The sequence below is a fragment of the Jaculus jaculus genome, chromosome 1 (genome assembly GCF_020740685.1).
Source record: "Jaculus jaculus isolate mJacJac1 chromosome 1, mJacJac1.mat.Y.cur, whole genome shotgun sequence".
NCBI classification, from domain to species: domain Eukaryota; kingdom Metazoa; phylum Chordata; class Mammalia; order Rodentia; family Dipodidae; genus Jaculus; species Jaculus jaculus.
The window spans coordinates 190,332,491-190,355,573 of NC_059102.1; the positions used below are offsets into that span (position 1 = coordinate 190,332,491).

At 37.7% G+C, this 23,083-nt stretch overlaps 1 protein-coding gene across 2 annotated transcripts in view; it reads left to right on the forward strand.

The window, feature by feature from the left end:
- Positions 1–23,083, forward strand: part of Galntl6 (polypeptide N-acetylgalactosaminyltransferase like 6) — a 1,388,055-nt gene that overhangs the window by 532,639 nt on the left and 832,333 nt on the right. The window lies entirely within an intron of this gene.

The window sequence follows — 23,083 nt, forward strand, 5'->3', positions numbered from 1 at the left end:
AACATTCATTGAAGATTTGAACCAATTTTTCTCAAGCTGTTTCACATAAATAGAGAATAGAGAATTTTCCCAAACTACTTTTATGAAGCTAGCCTTGCCCTAATACCAAAACCTGACAGAGATCCAAGAAAAGAGGAAAATGATAGGCCTGTATCTCTGATGAATTTAGATGAAAGGATCCTGAACAAAACCCTCACAAACCAAATTAAACAACACATCAAATGTATTATCCAACTTTATTTATTTTTATTTTTTTTTTATTAATTAGTATGGGACTCAATGAATACAAACAGTATGGTACCATTATTAGGCTCATCCATGACCTACCCCATTCCCATGACCCCTCCTTCTTGAGGTATATGGGTCATGCATTCTGGATTTAGCCCACAGTTATGGGTAGGATAAATGTCTCTGCGTATTATGACCAAGCATTAGGCTCTGACATTCTTTTCAACCCCTCTTCCGCAAATTTTCCCTGAGCCATGTTGGGTTTATTTTTGGTCTGCTTCAGTGATAGGGTGTTGGGGGCTTCTGGGTCTCTGGATCTCTGATTTGGTAGGAGTTGATTTTTCTCTGTGTGGATCTCCTTCACCCTTGTGCTGGCATCCGGTACCTCAGGAAAACAGCACCCTTGCTTGTATCGCCAATTTTTCTTAGTTTCAGCTGGGGCCCTTTTGCAGTATGAAGGGGTGGTACTCTCCTTAGGATCTACATATATCTGAAAAAGAGAAACAGAGTCTCCAAGGGAGAGTAAGTTAGCAACAGACAATTGAGACAACCCTTACTTCACTTACTTTTTTTTTTTTTTAGAGAATGTAATAGGTGTAGGGCCTCTTGTAGCCCAAGATTGGTGGTAGCTTGATAATGGAGAGTGGGATTATGTTTGGATATGGTTCTGACATGTTTCCCAGCTCCAGCTATGGGTTCCCTACCAGTGAGGGGATTAGTTAGCAGAATCAAGAGCAGTTGGTTCCCCACCATGGCTGTGTGCCACTATGGCACATTTGTGGGCATCACAACAGGTTATTTGCTGCTAAGTAAGTTAGACCATGAGTTTCTTGGACCAATATTGATCATTTTTCTGCAGTTTTCCATGTAGCACCTTCAGGCACTAGACACACTGACTGTCTAGGGACTGATTCTCTTCCAGCTTCCAGCCATGCCATTCCATTTTACATGTCAACCAGCAAAGGTGTCTTCAAAGGTGTCTTATCACTAGCCTTTGGTGGGTAATCAAATTCTCTGACAAAATTCTGTCTTTCCTTTAGGAAACGCTATAGTTCTCTCTGATCAAAAGCTCATTGTGGATGATAGCCACATACAGGTACCAGAATTTACAGGTCAGAGCCCATGAAGAAAAGGAAGAAAAAGATAACTAATATAAAAGAGTTAGAGAGAAAGGAGAAAGCGAGAGTGAGAGAGAGTCTATAGGAGATTAATGTCAGTGTTCATCATACACTCTGCAGTGTCTTGTGGCTCAGGTATTCCCTCTAAGGGCCTGGTGAAGGTTCAGCCATTTGGTCTGCCTTTTAGGATGTAGAATTTTATGGAACCATTGCCTTTTGGATCTAGATCTGTGTTTCCCACCCCCTCCGTTGCCCTCCCCTCCATCCACAACCCTCCTATTGACTACTCCATGAAATGCATGCTGGATATGCAAGGCACCTTGGCTATATTCAGGTTAGGTGCTGTAGATGAGTACGACTATGTGGCTATTTTTTTTTTTTTTTCTTTTCTGTGATTGGGTAAGTTCGCTGAGAATGATCTGTTCCAGGTTCAGCCATTTTTCCTCAAATTTCATTGTGTCATTTTTTTCTTACTACTGTATAGAATTTCATTGTGTAGATACCACATCTTAGTTATCCATTCTTCTAGTGATGGACATCTGTGTTGATTCCAGCTTTTAGCTACTATGAATTGAGCCACTACAAACTGGTTGAGCAAAACTCTCTGGCCTGTGGTGTGAAGGTTTTGGGATAGATGCCCAGTAAGGGAATAACTGGGTCTGCTTGTATCTCTATAGTTAGCCTTTTCAGGAGTCTCCATATTGCTTTTCACAGTGGTTGTACCATCTTACATTCCCACCAACAGTAGATGAGTGTTCCTACTTCTCCATATCCTTGCCAGCATTTATTTTCATTTGATTTTTTGTTTGTTTGTTTGCTATCCTTATTGGGGTAAGATGGAATTTTATACTTGTTTTAATTTGCATTTCTCTGATGATTAGGGATAATAAACATTTCTTAAGTGTGTGTTTGCCATTTGTATTTCTTCTTCTGTTAACTGCCTGTGCAGCTCTTTGCCCCATTTTGTGAGTGGGGTGTTTGACTTTTTACTGTTTAGATTTTTGAGTTCTTTGTAGACTCTAGAGATTAGGCCTCTATCGGTTGGATAACCAGCAAATATTTTCTCCCATTCTCTGGGTAATCTATTGGTTTTGTTTATTGTATGCTTGTATGTAAAGAAACTCTTCAGCTTCATGCAATCCCATTGGTTGAGTAGCCATTTAAGATTGTGAGCTACTGGGGCTTTGTTTAGGATGTCTTTTTTCATTCTTATATCATGTAAAGTACTTCCTATATTTTCATCCAGTAGTAGACGAGTTTCTGGCCTTATATTGAAGTTTTTGATCCATTTGGACTTCAGCGTAGAGGATGGCAAAATGTGTGCATCAAGACTCAATTGCCTGCATATGGTTATCCAGTTTGTCCAGCACCATTTGTTGAAGATGCTGTCTTTTTTCAGCCTACATTGTTAGGGCCTTTGCCAAATATCAGGTAGCTATAGTTGCTTGACACAAAGTCTGTGTCCTCAAGCATATTCCATTGGTCTGTAGTCCTATTTTTATGCCAGTACCACGATGTTTTTATTACTATTGCTGTGTAACATAGCTTTAGATCAAGTATGATGATACCTCCAGAGGTATTTCTTTTGCTGAGTATATGTTTGGATATGCGAGGCCTTCTGCCTTTCCATATAAAATTTAAGATCATTTTTTTATCTCTGTGAAGAACACTGTTGGGATTTTGATTGGAATTGTATTGAATCTGTATATTGCCTTTAGTAAGATTGCCATTTTCACAATCTTAATTCTGCCTATCCAGGAGCAAGGGAGGTCTTACCATTTTCTCAAATCCACCTCAATTTCTTTTTGAGTATTTTTAAGTTTTTGTTGTATAGATCTTTCACTTCCTTGATTAATGTTATTTCAAGGTATTTTGTTGTTGTTGTTGTTGCTATTGAAAATGGGACCATGTCCCTTATTTTTTCTCGGTATCTTTGTCATTTTCATATAGAAAGGCTACTGATTTTTGTGCATTGATTTTGTATCCTGCTACTTTGCTATAGGAGTTCATCACCTTCAGGAGTTTTGGGATGGTGTCTCTCGGGTCTGTTACATATACAATCATGTCATCAGCAAATAGAGCTAACCTAACTTCTTCCTTTCCAAATTGTATCCCTTTTATTTCCTTTTCCTGTCTAATTGGTTGAGCTAGGACTTCCAGTCCTACATTGAAAAGCAGAGGTGAGTGTGGACAACCCTGTCTTGTTCCTGATCTTTATGGGAATTCCTCCAGTTTCTCTCCATTAAGTATTATTTGGGCCTTAGGAGCTTTGTATATTGCCTTTATTATGTTTAGATATGAACCAACCATGCCAACTCTCTCCAGTGTTTTGATCATGAAGTGATGTTGTATCTTGTCAAAGGCCTTTTCTGCATCTATCAAAATGATCATGTTGTTTTTGTGTTTAACCTTGTTTATGATGTGTATTTCATTGAAAGATTTCTGTATGTTGAACCACCCCTGTGTTCCTGGGATGAATCCCACTTGGTCAAGGTGTATAATGCTTTTGATGTGTTGATGGATTCAGATTGCAAGGATTTTGTTCAGGAACTTTGCATCTATGTTCATCAGGGAAATAGGCTGGTAGTTGGTTTTCTTTTTTCTTTTCTTTTCTTTTTCATTAATACAGTCAGTTTGGTACCATTATTAGGCTCATCTGTGACTTACTCCCTCTCCTTGTCCCCACCTTGTTGAGGTATATGGATCATGCATTGTGGAGTTAGCCCTCAGTTATGGATAGGATAAGTGTCTCTGCATATCATGACCCAACATGTGGCTTTGACATTCTTTCTGACCCCTCTTCGGCAAAATTTCCCCGAGCTATGTTGGGTTCATTTTTGGTCTGCTTCAGTGATGAGATGTTGGGGGCCTCAGAGGCTCTGGCTCTCTGATTTGGTAGGAGTTGATTTTTCTCTGTGTTGCTCTCCTTCCCCCTTGTACTGGTATCTGGTTCATCAGGAAAACAGCACCCTTGCTTGTTTCTCCAGTGTTCCTTAGTTTCAGCCGGGGCCCTTTTGAGGTATGATGTGGTGGCTCTCTCCTTAGGATCTACATCTACCTGAAAAAGAGAATCAGTTTCTCCAATGAAGAGTAAGTCAGCACCAGGACAAATGAGATAATGCTTACATTTTTTATAGAGAATTTAATAGGTGTAGGCTCTGTTGTACCCATGATTGATGATAGCTTCATATTGGAGAGTGGGCTTATGTTTGGATATGGTTCTGACTTATTTCTCAGGTCCAGCTATGGGTCTTATACCACTGAGGAGATTAGTTAGCAGAATCAAGAGCAATTGGTTCCCCACCATGTCTGTGTGACATTATTGCACTTTTGTGGGCATCACAACAGGTTATTTGCTGCTAAGTAGGTTAGACCATGACTTGCCTGGTTAGATACAGGTCATTTTCCCCCTGTCACCCATGTACCACCTTCTGGGACTAGATGCACTGACTCTCTGGGGACTGACTCTCTTCCAGCTTGCAACCATGCCATTCCATTTTATGTTTCAATTACAAAAGGTGTCTTCACCAGTAGTGTCTTATCAGTAACGTTTGATGGGTCATCAAGTGCTCAGACAGAAATCTGTCTTTCTTTTAGGAAACCTTGTAGGTCTCTAAGTTTCAAAAGCTCATTGTGGATGATAGCCACATGCTGGTACTGGGAGTAACAGGTCAGTGCCCATTAAGAAAAGGAAGAAAAGGTTAACTAATATACAAGAATTAGAGAGAAGAGAAAGATAAAGAGAGAGAGAGTGGGGGGAGAGGGAGGGAGGGAAGCTGTAGAAGATTAATGTTGGTCTTCATCATACCCTCCAGTGTCTTGTAGCTCAAGTGTTCCCTCTAAGGGCCTGGTTAAGGTTCAACCATTTGGTCTGCCTTTTAGGGAGTAGAATTTTATGGTACCATTGCCTTTTGTGTTTCCCATCCCTCAACTGCCCTCCCCTCCCTCTCCACCCATCCTAATGTCTAGTCCATGAGATGCTTGCTGGGTATGTATGGCATCTTGGGTGTATTCAGGTTAGGTGCTGTAGATGAGTGAGAATATGTGACTTTTTTTCTGTGATTAAGTACATTCACTGAGAATGATCTGTTCCAGGTTCAACCCTTTTTCCTCAAATTTCTTTGTATCATTTTTTCTTACAGCTGTATAGAATCCCATTGTGTTGATATACCACATCTTAGTTATCCATTCTTCTAGTGATGGACATCTGGGTTGATTCCAGCTCTTAGCTATTATGGATTGAGCCACTACAAACATGGTTGAGCAAATCTCTATGGCATGTGGTTTGAAGGTTTTGGGGTAGATGCCCATTAAGGGAATAAATAGGTCTGCTGCTATCTCATAGTCAGCTTTTTCAGGAGTCTCCATATTGCTTTCCAAAGTGGTTGTACCATCTTACATTGCCACCAACAGTGGATAAATGTTTCTATTTCTCCACATCCTTGCCACCATTTATTTTCATTTGATTCTTTGTTTCTTTGTTTGCTATCTTCATTGGGGTAAGGTAGAATCTCATAGTTGTTTTAATTTGCATTTCTCTGATGATTAGGGATGATAAACATTTCTTAAGTGTGTGTTTGCCATTTGTATTTCTTCTTCTGTTAACTGCCTGTTCAGCTCTTTGCCCCATTTTGTGAGTGGGGTGTTTGACTTTTTAATGTTTAGATTTTTGAGTTCTTTGTAGATTCTAGAAATTAGACTTCTGTTGGTTGGATAACCAGCAAATATTTTCTCCCATTCTGTGGGTTATCTATTGGCTTTGCTTTTTGTATGCTTGTATGTAAAGAAACTCCTCAGCTTCATGAGATACCATTGGTTGAGTGACTGTTTAAGATAGTGAGGTACTAGGGTTTTGTTCAGGAAGTCTTTTCCAATTCCTATATCATGGCACTTCTTAAATTTTATTCCAGTACTAGTCAAGTATCACCCTAATTCCAAAACCAGACATAGATGCCACAAGAAAAGAAAACTAATGGCCTATTTCCCTGAAGAACTGAGATGCAAAGATCCTGAAGAAAATCCTCACAATACAAAACCAAGAACACATCAAAGCATTATCCACCTCGACCAAATGGGATTCATCACAGGAACACAGGGTGGTTCAACATATAGAAATCAGTTAATGTAATATACCACATATACAAGGTTAAATACAAAAACTACATGATCATTTCAATAGATGCAGAAAAGGCCTTTGACAAGGTACAACATCACTTCATGTTCAAAACACTGGAGAGAATTGGCATATTTGGTTCACATCTAAACATAATAAATAAATATACAAAGCTCCTAAGGCCCAAATAATACTTAATGGAGAGAGACTGGAGGAATTCCCATTAAGGTCAGGAACAAGACAGGGTTGTCCACTCTCACCTCTGCTTTTCAATGTAGTACTGGAAGTCCTAGCTCAAGCAATTAGACAGGAGAATGAAATAAAAGGAATATAATTTAGAAAGGAGGATTTAAGCTAGCTCTATTTGCTGATGGCATGATTGTGTATTGTAAGAGACCCAAGAGATTCCATCCCAAAATTCCTGAAGGTGATTAACTCATATAGCAAAGCAGCAGGATACAAAATCAATGTACAAAACTCAGTAGCCTTTCTGCATGCAAATGATAGAGATACAGAGAAAGAAATAAGGGACATGGTCCCATTTTCAATAGCAACAAAATAAAATACCTTAGAATAATGTTAACCAAGGAAGTGAAAGATTTATACAACAAAAACATAAAAACACTCAAAAAAGAAATTGAGGAGGACTTGAGAAAATGGAAAGATCTCCCATGCTCCTGGATAGGTAAAATTTACATTGTGAAAATGGTAATCCTACCAAAGGCAATATACAGGTTTAATGTAATTCCAAATAATATCCCTACAGTGTTCTTATCAGAGATAGAAATAAATGATCTCAAATTTCATATTGAAAGGCAGTAGGCCTTGCATATCCAAACATATACTCAGAAAAAGAAATACCTCTGGAGATATCACCATACCTGATCTAAAGCTATATTACACAGCCATAGTAATAAGAAGAGCATGGTACTGGCATAAAAACAGGAGTACAGACCAGTGGAATATGCTTGAGGACCCAGACTTTGGGTAAAGCAACTATAGCTACTTGATATTCGACAAAGGCCCTAACAATATAGGCTGAGAAAAGACAGCATCTTCAACAAATGTTGCTGGACTCAGTGGTTAATCATGTGCAGGAACTTGAATCTTTATGCACACATTTCGCCATCCACTACACTCAAGTCCAAATGGATCAAAGACCTCAATAGTTTTCTTGTTGCATCTCTGCCTGGGTCTGGAATTAGGGTGATACTAGCTTCATAAAAGGAGTTGGGTAGCTTTCCCTGTTCTCTAATTGTGTACATAATTGTAGGAAGATGGGTTTGATTTCTTCCATGAATGTTTGATAGAAATCAGCTGAGAAGCCATCTGGTCCTGGACTCTTCATTTTGGGAGGCTTTTTAAAAAATTTTTTCTATCTCCATGAGTGTAAGGGGTTCATTGAGTAGATTAATCTGCCCTGAGTTTAGCTTTGATAGATGGTATGCATCCAGAAATTTATCCATCTACTATAGATTATCCAGTTTTGTGGAGTAGATGTTTTTGAAATAAGTCCTGATGATTCTCCCAATTTCACTTATGTCTGTTGTGATCTCTCCTTTTTCATTTTGATTTTTGTTAATTGAAGCATCCTTTTTTTTTTTTTTTTTTTTTGTTTTTTCAAATTTGCCAGGGGTTTGTCAATCTTGTTTATTTTTTCAAAGAACCAGCTCTTTGTTTTGTCAATTGTCTTAATTGTTTTCTTAGTTTCCTATTCATTAACTTCTGCTCTGATTTGAATTATGTCTTTCCTTCTGGAGCTCTTTTGGTAGGATAAATGTCGCTGTGGATTATGACCCAGCATGAGGCTCTGACATTCTTTCCGCCCCCTCTTCCACAAAACTTCTGAGCCATGTTGGGTTCATTTTTGGTCTGCTTCAGTGATGAGGTGTTGGGGGCCTCTGGGTATCTGGATCTCTGATTTGGTAGGAGTTGATTTTTCTCTGTGTTGATCTCCTTCACCCTTGTGCTGGTACCTGGTTCATCAGGAAAACAGCACCCTTGCTTGTTTCGCCAATTGTTCTTAGTTTCAGCCAGGGCCCTTTTGAGGTATGATGGGGTGGCTCTATCCTTAAGATCTACATCTATCTGAAAAAGTGAAGCAGATTCTTGAACAGAGAGTAAGTTAGCACCAGACAAATGAGATAACCCTTACAAACTTTCTTAGTGTCTAATCCCCTTACCATTTTTTTTTAATGCCTTGCAAGTGTTATAGTTTGAATCTCAAAAGATGCCCAAGATCCACATACTAAAGTCTTGTTGGCCAACCTGTGATACTACTGGGTGGTGATGAAAACTTTGAGAGATAGAACCTATCAAAAGGAAGTTGGGTCATTGAAGGAGTGGCCTTAACAGAGCTGTGGGGGACTTCAGCCAAGCTCTCTCTTTGCTCCCTGGCTGACTCCTTCACCACATGTTTCCACCATGCATTAGGATGCTATAGGCCCAAAGTCATGCAACTATGGGCTGACATAGTGAGCCAAAGTAGACCTTTTCTCATCATTTATCCTCAAGTATTTTGTGACAAAGAAGAAAATCTAACAAACATGCCAATTCCAATGCTACCAGCTTTTCCCATAATCTGGTTGAGGAAATTTTGAATTCTACAAAATTCAAAAACCCTGTTCTATCTATCAAGAAGACACTTTTCAAAGAGTAAGAGGCAAAAGCTACTTAGCTAATTTGGAGTTTAAGTTGCTGACATTGGTACTAATAAATGAATCTAAAATACTACTTGTTTGCTGTAATCATGAAGCTAAACAAATTACAGAATTCTGCATTCATTTTCTGCCTATACATACCTCAGTGAAACTGCTGGGAACTGAAATAACATTCACTTTCATTAAAGGAATTTCCAGGATTATTCCAAAATGATGGAAAATTGTACATATTTATGATCTAGACCCAAAAGGAAGCCTAAAATATGCTTATCTGTTTTTTTTTTATAAAAACACTATGCAATAATTTTTGAAACATATACTATGGTAATGAAATCTTTCACGTGGCACAAATTTCATAAATGCATATACATTTACATATATTTAATATGTATGTGTGTCTCTATATACATATATAAATTTGCTTTAATCTAAAGTATATTAATATAATTAAAAATTTACAATAATGCTGCATCTTCAGAATATTTTATCAGAAAAGGCATCATGGATAACAATACATGGGTGAGGTGCTGATATGAGAACCATGAGTGTGATGTGCATGTGTGAGACAAATAGTTCATTTGGAACATAATCTTTACTGTCCTTCATATGCCATAAAAATAAGCAGGAAGTGATGAGTTCATTTATTTTGAGTTCTCTAAATTAGATGGTTTTAAATACCTTTGTTATTATTGGCATTACTAATATATATTATTGAATGACTTATTTACAAATGTAATTATGGATAGTAGAATATATACTTTATGGTTCATATCATAAATTAAAGGCCTGGTTTCTCTTTGGATCTCATAAGTTTTTGATATTTTATATAATGAAGGAATTATCTGTCCCTCCTTAAATATACTTATATATTTTTAATTAATATTGCAAGGTGTTTTAAGAGGGTAATGATAATTAAAAATAGAGGATAATGGATTCTCATTCTTTACTTTTGTCATCATGCAATGTGAGCTATAAATACTTTTGAAAACATTGTACACTTCTAAAGTCAGAAACTGTGCTTTGTCATTTTATTACATCTCTCTCCATTCAATGTTTGGCCAATTTAACTGTAAAATAAATTCCATTCAAGTCTAAAGTGCTAAGCTCTTTTTAAAAAATATTTTAGTTATTTATTTACTTATTTATTTATTTGAGAGAGAGAAAGAAGCAAAGACACACACACACACACACAGAGAGAGAGAGAGAGAGAGAATGGGTGCACCAGGGCCCCTGGCCACTGCAAACGAACTCCAGAGGCATATGCCCTCTTGTGCACCTGTCTTATGTGGGTCCTGGAGAGCCAAACCAGGATCCTTTGACATTGCAGGAAATACCTTAACAGCTAAGCCATCTCTCCAACACTAAAATTCTAAGCTCTTAATTCTCAATTAAGTGAGGGCTGAACTAGATGATTTCTTAAATGGGATTTCAGTTCCAAAATAATCATCTGTTGTTTTGCTTCTCTGAAGGAGATGTAGGACCCTAAATAGCATACATTTTTTTTTTGTCCACAAAGAATCAATTTTTTTCTTTAAATATAACCTAATCAGTATTTCTTTTCTTTTTATTAATTTGAAAGAAGACAGAAGGCTAAAATACTAGTGTTTATTAGCATTATTTGTCAAATATTTCTAATCATATTTCCATTGAACCAAGTAAGAATGTATTTCTCAGACCTCTGTAACATGTGATTGGTATTGACCATCAAGCTGTAAGCACAAAAACTGTTTGTCAGTCCAAGAAAGGAAACTTAATTTACCAGCTTAATATTCATCCATGTACTCATTTACATGTGATATTGAAGGAGAAATAGGATAAAGCTAGGGTACCTACCCCAAAATATTACACTTATACTGTGATTTATAATAGTCAAGATTTTGGATGTTTTTAATGTTTTAATACGCTCCTTCCTATGAACTAGATTTGGGTAGGCAACCAAAGTGAGAAAGAGAATACTTATTACTTAAACATATATTACTTTAAACAATGAGATTTGCAGATGATTATTACAGTATCACATCCTGATGGATACTGTTTCACATAGAAACCAACAACAACAAAGAAATAAAACGGTATTTTCATAAGCTAATACTCTTGTTATGTGAAATTTTTATTCTGGGAAACTAGAACACATGTCTCTTCACCCTAGATATGCACAGAAGACATAACAAAGCATGATTGCACCAAAACCAGTTTTAGTGAACCGATGAGTTCATTGGGTTACTTTCAGAACAGGATGAGGGCTTCCTTACAGGAGTATGTGTGACCCAAAAGTAGCTGCACCACTGAAAATCTTAGGCTTAGGGAATGACTCAGGAAAGCTGTACCCCTAGAGCATACTGCAGGATCTGCAGGCAGCTTGGCTGGTTAGAGAGTATCACCATAAGCAGTTGTTGACAGTTTATATAACTTTAGGTTTGTGTCTTGGAACCTTTTTCCCCAGAAGTGTTGACCATCAAAAAGCATGTTTCAATCAGAGAAAATCACTACACAACAGTGATCAGTCTGCCTTTCAACAGTTGTTTACTACTCAGAGTGGAGGGTGGTTATGTGACCTTTTAAAAATAGTTTATGTATTTATTTGAGAGAGGAAAACTGAGAGTACAGGCAGACACAGAATAAGAATAGGTTCACCAGGGCCTCCCATCACTGCAAACAAACATTAGATGTATGTGCTACTTTATGCAACTGCCTTTGCATGGGTAATGGGCAATCCACCAAATGAAGGGCTATTAGGCTTTGCTAGCAAGCACCTTTAACACTGAGTCATCTCTCTAGCCCCTGGTCTGTGGCTTTTAAATTTCATTTTTCCCAGATTTGGTCTCTTCAGCCTTCTGAGCCTCCTTCCTTCCTTCATGACAGCATATTTCCATATGGAGAAATTTGCTATACAACTCTTATGCAAAATGCTTTCTTGGGCTGGAGAGATGGCTTAGCGGTTAAACACTTGCCTGTGAACCCTAAAGACCCCGGTTCAAGGCTCAATTCTCCAGGACCCACATTAACCAGATGCACAAGGGGGCACATGCATCCGGAGTTCGTTTGCAGTGGCTGGTAGCCCTGGCGCGCCCATTCTCTCCCTCCCTCTCTCTCTCTCTCTCTCTTTCTCTCTCTCTCTCTCTCTCTCCCCTTTCTCTCTCTGTCACTCTCAAATAAATAAACAAAGAAAAAATTTAAAAAAGCCGGGTGTGGTGGCGCACGACTTTAATCCCAGCACTTGGGAGGGAGGCAGAAGTAGGAGGATCACCATGAGTTCGAGGCCTCCTTGAGTCTCCATAGTGAATTCCAGGTCAGCCTGAGCTAGAGTGAGACCCTACTTTGAAAAAAAAAAAAAAAAAGAAAAGAAAAAATGCTTTCTTACCTTTTTAGTTTTATTGTTGAGGGAAGACGTTGACATTGTTTCCAAAATAAGATGTACAACTATTGGTAAGAGAAGGATGTTTACATAGAAGCAAGGTGACCATGTAGATGTTAAGATCCTCTAATGGCATTTTACTTAAGCACCCACAATATAAATTTGATATGTTCATATATTTTGAGAAAAAATGAAATACTATTATGCCTGGTACTTACTTCATATATTTGCAATTCAAATACATTTTGATGTCTGTCTATTATTAATGAAATACTTACTTTGTGAAAACAGTGAAATAATAAAGGGGTGTAATGAACAGGTTGATCTTCTTAAGTATGTTTTAGTATAAACAATGCTGTCACACCAATTATAAATTCAAAAATCTCAGTTCAGCAGAGAAGCCATCTAATATATTTCACATATTGGATATTCTGTTTTGAGAAAACATGAAAAAATGTTGTTTTCGATTAAAGTTTATTTTCATTAATGTGAAAGGCTTAGCAAAATGCTTGCACACTAAAGTTTCAACTTTTTAAATGTCTTTCTAATTTGACATTTCTCTCAAGTTAATTTATTGGAATTTAAGCTATTTATTTTGTCTTCCTGATATGTTAAAATTAGAAAAACATGAATGTTTCATTCAAGTATATAAATTGTTCAACAAAGTAATGCCCTATCCCTGGTAGATGTGGTAGAGGTGGAAAGTCTCATGGTAAGCAGTCTTTTGGTCTTATTGATGGATGTTGACTCCTCTCCATTTTCTCTGCCATCTATCAAATAAACCAGATTCTCCAACAAACAATGAGAGCAATTTGAGTTAAATGATTATGCAAAATTGTCTACAAGATTTTTTGGTTGCTCAGCTCACTCTTTCTTGACCATGGGACTTTGACTTGTTTCCAGTACCAGATATGAGTTCCCTCCTTCTGAGAAGGCCTTGTGTGTAATTAGAGAACAGTTAAGTACCTGTAGATTCTACATACCACTATTGCACAAGTTTGTACTGCTTGTATGGCCCAGGAGAAATTGCAGAGGAAGCGACATCATGATTACTGCTCTTATTACTAGCCTGACTACCAGCCCTAGGTTGATAGCAATAAATATGTAGAAAAATCAAAATCTATTCAAGCAGAAATACAGAGACTACAAATAACTTAACCGGGCATGGTGGCACAAACCTTTATTCACAACACTCAGGAGGCAGACGTAGGAGGATCACTGTGAGTTCAAGGCCACCCTGAGACTCCATAGTGAATTCTAGGTCAGCCTGGGCTAGAGTGAGACCCTACCTCAAAAAAATCAAGAACAAAAACAAAACCAAACAAAAACATTCAAGACCAAATCAGACTTGCAACAGACCTGCCATGGCTCAGGGAATATTGTGAAAGAGGGGATGTAAAGATTGTAAGAACCACATAGCAGGTAGGAATACCCTAAGGCTTGGTACCCTGCTATCCCATAGGTAGTAGCTGAGTTTTTTTGTCTCAATTTTATTAAAAGTTATCCATGATTATAAAAAAGATCCTATGGTAACAACCCCCCCCCTTTTCCTCTTTGAAATTCCCTTTTCCATCACATCTGCTCCCCATCTCAATAAGCCTCTCCTTTATTTGGATGCCATGATCCTTCCCTCCTCTTATGATGGTCTTGTGTAGGTATTGTCAGGCACTATGAGGTCATGGATATAGAGGCCAATTTTTTGTCTGGATGAAGCACGTTGTAAGGAGTCCAACCCTTCCTTTGGCTCTTACATTCCTTCTGCCACCTCTTCCTCATTAGACCCTGAGCCTTGGAAGGTGTGATCAAGAAGTTACTCGGTAATCTAGTTACTTCTTTCCAGCACCATGATATCTTCTGAGTTGTCCCAAGGTCACTGCATCTGGAAAGAGAAGATTCTCTATCCAAAGTGAGAGTAGCATTAATATAAGGGTATGAATATTAAGAGAAGTGCTTGCTGGGCAGTTTGATAAGCATAGACTATACACTTATCCAGACATCAGCAGATGTTACAACCCTAGGGCTCATGACTACCCCTGTTTTAACTTTACAGAATCAGGGATATATTCCCTCCCTTGGAGTGAGCCTCCAGTCCAATTGGAGGGCAGTTGGTTTCCACCACGACAGATGTACCACTATTGCACCCGTTGGCTCATTTGGCCTAGCTGGCCAATTATAAGGCTTGCAGTGTCCACTGCTGAGTAACTTCCCTGGTGGTGCATCTTTCTCCCATTGAACTGCATGTATAATGGCTTCTCCCAGCTTTCTGTCAGCTGGTCTACATGGAGAAGGTTATCAGCTCACTTCCAGCAGGATTTCTCAGTGGCCTTGCAGCCCAAGAATGTGGAGTCTTCAGCAATAGGGTCTTACCATCTATTCCTGGTGGGAAACCAAGGTCCTCAGCAATGGCCTATAATGTTTTGGGGGCATCATGTTCCTCCCTGGCCAATAACTCACAGGAGGCATCCCATCCCTGGCACTGAAAAATTTTCAACAACTATCTAAGGCTCCTGAGTGTTCCATTGTCCGAAATGGGAGGATTCCATATGATTTATTGGCATCCTCTTATATTTTGATAAGCCCTCCCTCCACCTTTCCTTTACTCAATCTCCTCCCCTGACCTCAATTTGGGCCTTTTTACCTCCATTAATCTATTCTTCTATTTACATATATACAATACCAACCTATTAAGTACCCTCCTCCCTTCCTGTCTCTTTCCTTTGTATCTTTTTTTTTTTTTTTTTTTTAGCTTACTGGCCTCTGGTACTGAGTTTTTCCTTCTCACACAGAAGCCCAATCACCTGTAGCTAGGATCCACATATGAGAGAGAACATGTGGCACTTGGCTTTCTGGGCCTGGGTTACCTCACTTAGTATAATCCTTTCCAGATCCATCCATTTTTCTGCAAATTTAATAACTTCATTTTTCTTTACCTCTGCGTAGAACCCCATTGTATAAATATACCATATCTTCATTATCCACTCATCAGTTGAGGTAAATCTAGGCTGGTTCCATTTCCAAACTATTATAAATTGAGCAGCAATAAACATGGTTGAGCATGTACTTCTAAGGAAATGAGATGAGTCCTTTGGATATATGCCTAGGAGTGCTATAGCTGGGTCATATGGTAGATCAATCTTCAGCTGTTTTAGGAACCTCCACACTGATTTCCACAATGGCTGGACCAGATTGCATTCCCACCATCAGTGTAGAAGGGTTCCGCTTTTCCCACATTCTCACCAACATTTATGATTCTTTGTTTTCATGATGGTAGTGAATCTGACAGGAGTGAGGTGGAAACTCAATGTAGTTTTAATCTGAATTTCCCTAATGACTAGGGATGTAGAACTTTTTTTTTAGATGCTTATATGCCATCTATATTTCTTCCTTTGAAAACTCTCTATTTAGCTCCACAGCCCATTTTTTAATTGGCTTGTTTGATTTCTTATTATTTAACTTTTTGAGTTCTTTGTATATCCTAGATATTATTCCTCTATCAGATATATAGCTGGTGAAGATTTTTTTCCCATTCTGTAGGTTGCCTCTTTGCTTTATCCACAGTGTCCTTTGTAGTACAACATCTTCATAATTTCATGAGGTCCCAGTGGTAAATCTGTGGTTTTATTGCCAGAGAAATTGGGGTTTTACTCAGAAAGTCTTTGCCAAGACCAATATGTTCAACATATTAGTAGTAAAGTAGGGTTTGCCCTACTTTGTCCCCCAGCAGTTCCAGAGTATCAGGTCTGATGTTAAGGTTGTTAATCCATTTGGACTTAATTCTTGTGCATGGAGAGACAGAAGAATTTATTTTCATCCTTCTACAGGTACATATCCAGTTTTCCCAACACCATTTGCTGAAGAGGCTGTCTTTCTCCAATGAATATTTTTGGCATTTTTATTGAATATCAGGTGGCTATAGATGCCTGGGCTTACATCTGGGTCCTCTATTCTGTTCCATTGATCTACATGTCTGCTTTTGTACCAGTACCATGCTGCTTTTGTTACTATGGCTCTGTAGTATAGTTTAAAATCAGCTATTGTGACACCACCAGCCTTATTTTTGTTGTGCAGTATTATTTTAGATATTTGAGGTGTTTTGTAATTCCAAATGAATTTTTGGATTGATTTTTCTATTTCCATGAGGAATGACTTTGGATTTAAATGGGGATTGCTTTAAATGTGTATATTGCTTTTGGTAAGATTTCCATTTTCACAATATTGATTCTTCCAATCCAGGAACAAGGGATATTTTTCCACTTCCTAGTGTCACCTTCAATTTCTTGCTTGAGTGTTTTAAAGTTTTCATTGTAGAGATCCTTTACTTCCTTGGTTATGTTTATTCCAAGGTACTTCATTTTCTTTGATGCAATTGTGAATGGGATGATTCTCTGATTTCATCCTCTGTGTGTTTGTTGGTAGCATATATGAAGGCTACTGATTTCTGTGTATTTATTTTGTATCCTGCTACATGGCTATAGGTTTTGATCAACTCTAACAGTTTGCTAGTAGAGTCTTTAGGGTCCTTTATATATAGAATCATGTCATCTGCAAATAATGATAACTTGATTTCTTCCTTCCCAATTTGTATCCCTTTTATGTGTGTCTCTTGCCTTATTGCTATTGCTAACATTTCCAGTACTATATTAAATAAAGTGGGCACAGTGGACACCCTTGTCTTGTTCCTGATTTTAGTGGAAAGGCTTCCAGATTTTCCCCATTTGGTAATAATGTTGGCTGTAGTCTTGTCATAAATAGCCTTTATTATATAGAGATATGTTCCTTCTCTTCCCAGTCTCTTTAGGACTTTTAGCATGAAGGGATGTTGGATTGTGTCAAACACTTTCTCCGTGTCTAATGAGATGATCATGTGATTTTTGTTCTTCAATCCATTTATATAATGCATTGCATTTATAGATTTGCTTATATTGAATCATCTCTCCATCTCTGGGACAAATCCTACTTGGTCATGGTGAATGATATTTCTGATATATTCTTGTATTCTCTTTGCCAATATTTTGTTGAGAATTTTTGCATCTATGTTCATTAGGGAGATTGGTCTGTAATTTTCTTTTTTTGTTCTGTCTTTGCCTAGTTTTAGTATCAGGGTGACGCTGGCTTCATAGAAGGAGTTTGGTAGGATTCCCTCTTTTTCTATTTTATGGAAAAGCTTAAGAAAAAATGGTGTTAGCGCTTCCTTGAAGGTCTGGTAAAATTCATCAGGGAATCCATCTGGGACTGGGCTTATTTTAGTTGGGAGATTTCTGATAACTGTTCTGATCTCCATGCTTGTTATAGGTCTATGTAAGTGATTAATCTCATCTTGATTTAATTTAGGTAGGTCATATAAATCAAGGAAATCATCCATTTCTTCCAGATTTTCATACTTTGTGGAGTATATGTTTTTATAATATGTCCCTATGATTTTTTAAATTTCTCTGGCATCTGTTGTGATGTCACCTTTTTCATCTCTAATTTTATTAATTTGTGTCTCTTCTCTCTTTTGGTCAGATTTGCTAAGGGTTTATCAATCTTGTTTATTCTTTCAAAGAACCAACTCTTTGTTTCATTAATTCTTTGGATTTTTTTTTTTTTTTTTTAGTTTCTATTTCATTAATTTCTGCCCTAATCTTTATTATTTTTTCCCGTCTGCTGATTTGGGGTTTGCCTTGTTCTTCTTTTTCCAAGGCTTTAAGATTAAGCATTAGGTCATTTACTTGTGACCTTTCTAATTTCTTAATATAGGCACTTAAAGCTATAGATTTACCTTTAAGACTGCCCTCATTGTGTCCCAGATATTTTGGTATGTTGTGTTCTCATTATCGTTTGACTCTATAAATTTTTTGATTTCCATCTTGATTTCTTCATTGACCCATTCATCATTTAGTAATGTGTTTTTTAATTTCCATGATTTTGTGTATGCTCTATGGCCTATCTTGCTATTGGTTTTCAGTTTGATCCCATTGTGATCAGATAGAATGCAAGGAAATATTTCAATTTTCCTGTATTTGTAAAGATTTGCTTTGTGTCCTAATATATGGTCTATTTTAATGAATGTTCCATTTGCTGCTGAAAGAATGTATATTCTGCAGCATTTGGATGAAATGTCCTGTAGATATCTGTTAGGTCTATTCCTTCTATGACCTCATTTAGTCCAGATGCCTCTCTGTTTATTTTTTCCCGGGATGACCTGTCAATTGAAGAGACTGGGGTGTTAAAGTCACCCACCACCACTGTGTTTGGTGTTATCTGTGACCTTAGTTCTAGTAGCGTTTGTTTGATGAATTTGGGTGCCCCTATGTTAGGTGCATATATGTTTAGGTTTGTAAAGTCCTCCTTTTGCAGGGTGCCTTTAATCAATATAAAGTGGCCTTCTTTATCTTTCTTAACTATTGTTAGACTGAAGTCTACTTTATCAGATATTAGGATAGCAACCCCTGCTTGTTTTCTAGGTCCATTTGCTTGAAACACCATTTTCCAACCTTTCACTCTAAGATAGTGTCCATCCTTTGTAGAAAGGTGGGTTTCTTGGAGGCAACAAGTTGAAGAATACTGCTTTTTAACCCAGTCAGCAAACCTATGTCTTTTGGTTGGGGCATTGAGGCCATTTATATTAAGAGATATTATTGAAAGGTGTGTATTCATTTTTGCCATTTGTTTGTAGTTCTTCCGGTTTTACCTTTGCTCGCTTGTGTTAAGTAGTATTTGAATATTGTTTGTTTTTTCCTTGTTCCTTATATGTGTGCTTTTCTTTTTCTTCAGCATGGAGGATTCTTTTAAGTTTTTTTCTGTAGAACTGGTTTTGTCTTCAAATAGTCCTTTAGCCTGCTTTTGTCATGGAATGTCCTTATTTCTCCATCTAATGGATAGCTTTGCAGGATGAAGTAACCTTGGTTGACAGTTGTTATCTTTCAGAACTTGGAATACATCACTCCACGCCCTTCTGGCTTTTAAAGTTTGTTTTGAGTAATCTGCTATAATCCTGATAGGCTTGCCTTTGTAAGTAACTTGATTTTTCTCTTTGACTGCTTTCAATATTTTTTCTTTGGTTTGGATGCTTGATAGTCTGATTATAATATGGCAAGGAGAGGTTCTTTTCATCTTTTGTCTGGCTGGTGCTTTAAAGGCTTCCTGCATCTGCATTGGCACCTCTTTCCCAATTTGGGGGAAGTTTTCTTCTTTGATTTTGTTGAAGATGCCAACTATGTCTTTGGACTGAAGTTCTTCTCCTTCTACTATGCCCTGAATTCTTATGTTTGATCTTGTCATAGTGTTCCGAACATCTTGAAATTCCCATTCATACTTTTCTATAAGTTTGTCTTTCTCTTTGTTGGACTGTATTAGATCTGCCACCTGGTCTTTTAGCTTAGATATTCTGTCCTCTCCTTCATCCATTCTACTGGTGAGATTTTCTACAGAGTTTTTTTTTTATTTTTTTATTTCATTAACTGTGTTCTTTATTGCTAATAATTCTGTTTTTTCTTTATTATTTCTATTTCCTTATTTATGTCTACTTTGACCTTTTTATTTCATTAAATTGGTGTCCTGTGTCCTTTTTGCTTCCTTTGAATTCTTTCTTGAGTTCTTTAAGCATATTTATAATCATTCTTTTGAAATCTTTCTCAGGCATTTCCTCTAACTCATTCTCACTAGAGGTCATTTCTGATGCATTAATTTTTGATGGATTTATGTTGTCTTGATTTTTGGTGTTTCTTGTGTTATAATGTATATATTTTTGCATCTTGGATTATTTAATGATTGGATTTTCCAGCTGAGTGTTATGAGATATATCAATCAATCTGTTATATATCTTCAGGGGTTGAGCTTAAGGCACTAGGTGTGGCTCTGAAGACTCTCAGAGTACAAAAGTATGTACAAAAGTGACTCTAGGTGTTGGGTGTGCCTGGTATAAGAGTATTCAAGTAGGCTAAGAAGAACAAAATACAGGCAGATTCTAAAAGTTAACTAAACAATATACACTGTCAAGGAAAGACAGCTCAGAGTATTTATCCAAGAGTAGGTATTATGACAACCAGATCCTCTATCTGTTCCTTAGGCTGTGTTGTGGCTCACCCACTCCCTTAATCCTGACAACAAGACAGTTAAGATTTCTGGTCTGTAGAGGGTTCCAAGTCAGCTTGTGACCAGTTGAGAGCCTTCCCTTATGTATAACAGAAGAGTAAACAAAGCCACTATAATTCAAGAAGCAACAAATAGCAAGCCCAAAATACAGCCTATTTAAAAATGGCAAAATTGACCAGCCATCCACTTTAACATATAATTTATACTGATATGGAAGGTGCAATTAGCACTTCTGATTCAGGCATATATACTAGGTTTATTAGGCAGGTACTGACCTGGTGTAACCCTAATTACCTTTTGGGATGATTTTGGTCTTAGCTGTGCTCTTGATTGGGTCCCTCTTTGGTGCTCTGTCAGTTCCATAGGCATGGCCTGGTCCCTCGACCGCTGCTCTGTGCCGAGGGCTGGGCACTGGCGGTGGGGAAGAGGAGGGAGCCAATGCTGTTCAGTTTGCCTGCTGTTCCACGTGTCCTTCTACCTTGTGGTCTGCTCCAACTTTGTTCACTGCCATTCTCCCTTCACGTTTCTTGAGTTTGTGGAGAGCTCTGGTAAGAGTGGAAAATCCCCTAGCCTGGCTTTTCCTGAGGCTCAAGCCCAGCGCCACTGCTGCAGTCTGGCACACAGACCTGCTCCACTGGAAGTGCTTCTGCCAGGCCTTGAGAGCTCTGGATGCTCTGGATCTCTCCTATTTCTCTGCTGCTGTTTCAATTTCCTATACACCTCACTTTTTAGTAAAAGTGTGTATTTTGCTGTTTTGTTTTTTTTTTTTTTCTTTTTGGCTTGTCCCCCCATGCTGCTTTGGCATGATACCTAGGCCGCATCTTCATAACTGAGGTTTTAAAAACCCCATGGATAGTACCATAAATCCACTGAGGAAGACCCCCATCTTAAGAGAGCTGGGGTGAAGGGATAATAGTACATAACCTGAAATCATATATAAAACACAATTTAGAAAAAGAAATGTCATGTCCTTGAAACATATGTAAACCCTTTTAATTTTATACAAGCATTTACATGAAAAAAATGATAATAGAGTAAAATGAAATATAACAATTATAAGCATTCAAGATACATCCCTATAAACTTGTAGTGATAAATGATTTAAATTGTTGTGATTTTTTAAATGCTTTATTTATTTATTTCAGAGAGAAAAGAAGAGGGAGAAAGAGGAGAGAGAGAGAGAGAGAGAGAGAGAGAGAGAGGGAGAATATGGGCATGTCCAGGGCCTCCACCCACTGCAAATAAACTCCAGACACATGCACAAACTTCTTCCTGTGGCTTATGTGAGTCTTGGGAAAACAAACCTAGGTCCTTTGGCTTTGCATGCAAGTGCCTTAAATGCTAAGTCATCTCTCCAGCCCCTGGTCTTATTTTCCTGTACTTAAATATCTCATATAGATTTGTAATCAGGCACCTCCAATTGTGTTTGTCTTAGCTGTCATAGTTTTTAACATTTTACATTCCACAAATATGGGGATTAAACCTAGGGCCTTGTACAGTCCAGGAAAATTCCCTGCCACCAACCCTCTTACCTAGTCATTAAACAGTCTCGTAATCATGTTGTGTATTCCTATTTAACAAATTTAAACTTCCAATCTCACCACAACTTGACTTTAGACTGAAACTGCAATGCCTTGGCTGTGCTTCCATGCTCCTCATGATGCTGAAGGGTGACCATCTGCTTCACATGCCTCACATCCAATGCTTTCATGTGATAGTGAATATAATTGTCTGCCAAACAGCATATGTGTAGAATGGGTAAATATAATCCAATCAGATTAAATAGCATTACAAAAGGATGAATGTCTTTAGAGTAAAAATCAAATTCATATCCTCACTTTTTTTTCTCACTTATTTTTTCCAGAACTCTTACAATCCTTAATATTTCTGTGTCTCCTCTCTACCACCTTCAATGTATTGTCTGGCTGCTGCCGAAAGAATCTGTGAATGTGTTCTTCTCTTTCTCACAATTAACAGTATTTGAAATACTTCATGTTGACTTCAGACTAATGTCCACATTCTTCAGAATCACTCCCAAGAGCTTGCATGATCTACTTCCAGCATGCATGCTCATCTATAAAGACCTCCCTAGTTCTTTTAAACAACACTAGTCATTCTTCCTTTAGGAGTTTATACCCTGTAAATTATGTATTATGTCACTTGTCTCATCATTTTATTTATGTGTCCACTGGTCTGTGAGCCCTTAGGGAAGAAATTGTGATGCACTCATTTTTGTATCCCATCTATCATGTTCCTTTATTCTGTTCCTGTATTTCTCTACCTTCTTCCATGGAGGATCTGACAGTTAAAAGGAAAGCAATGAAAATATCAGCATTAATAATGACAACTCCAGAAAATCCTTAACTCAGATCAGCTGATGTATTGTACTAAGAGCTTTGTGTAGATTATCTAATGCAATATTAGTGACACATTTTGGAAAAGGCATTTTGTAGTTAACTGTTTTTCCATATTACTACATGTGAGAAAACTAATTTTTACTGATATTAGGTAACTTGTCCATTTTCGTACTGAT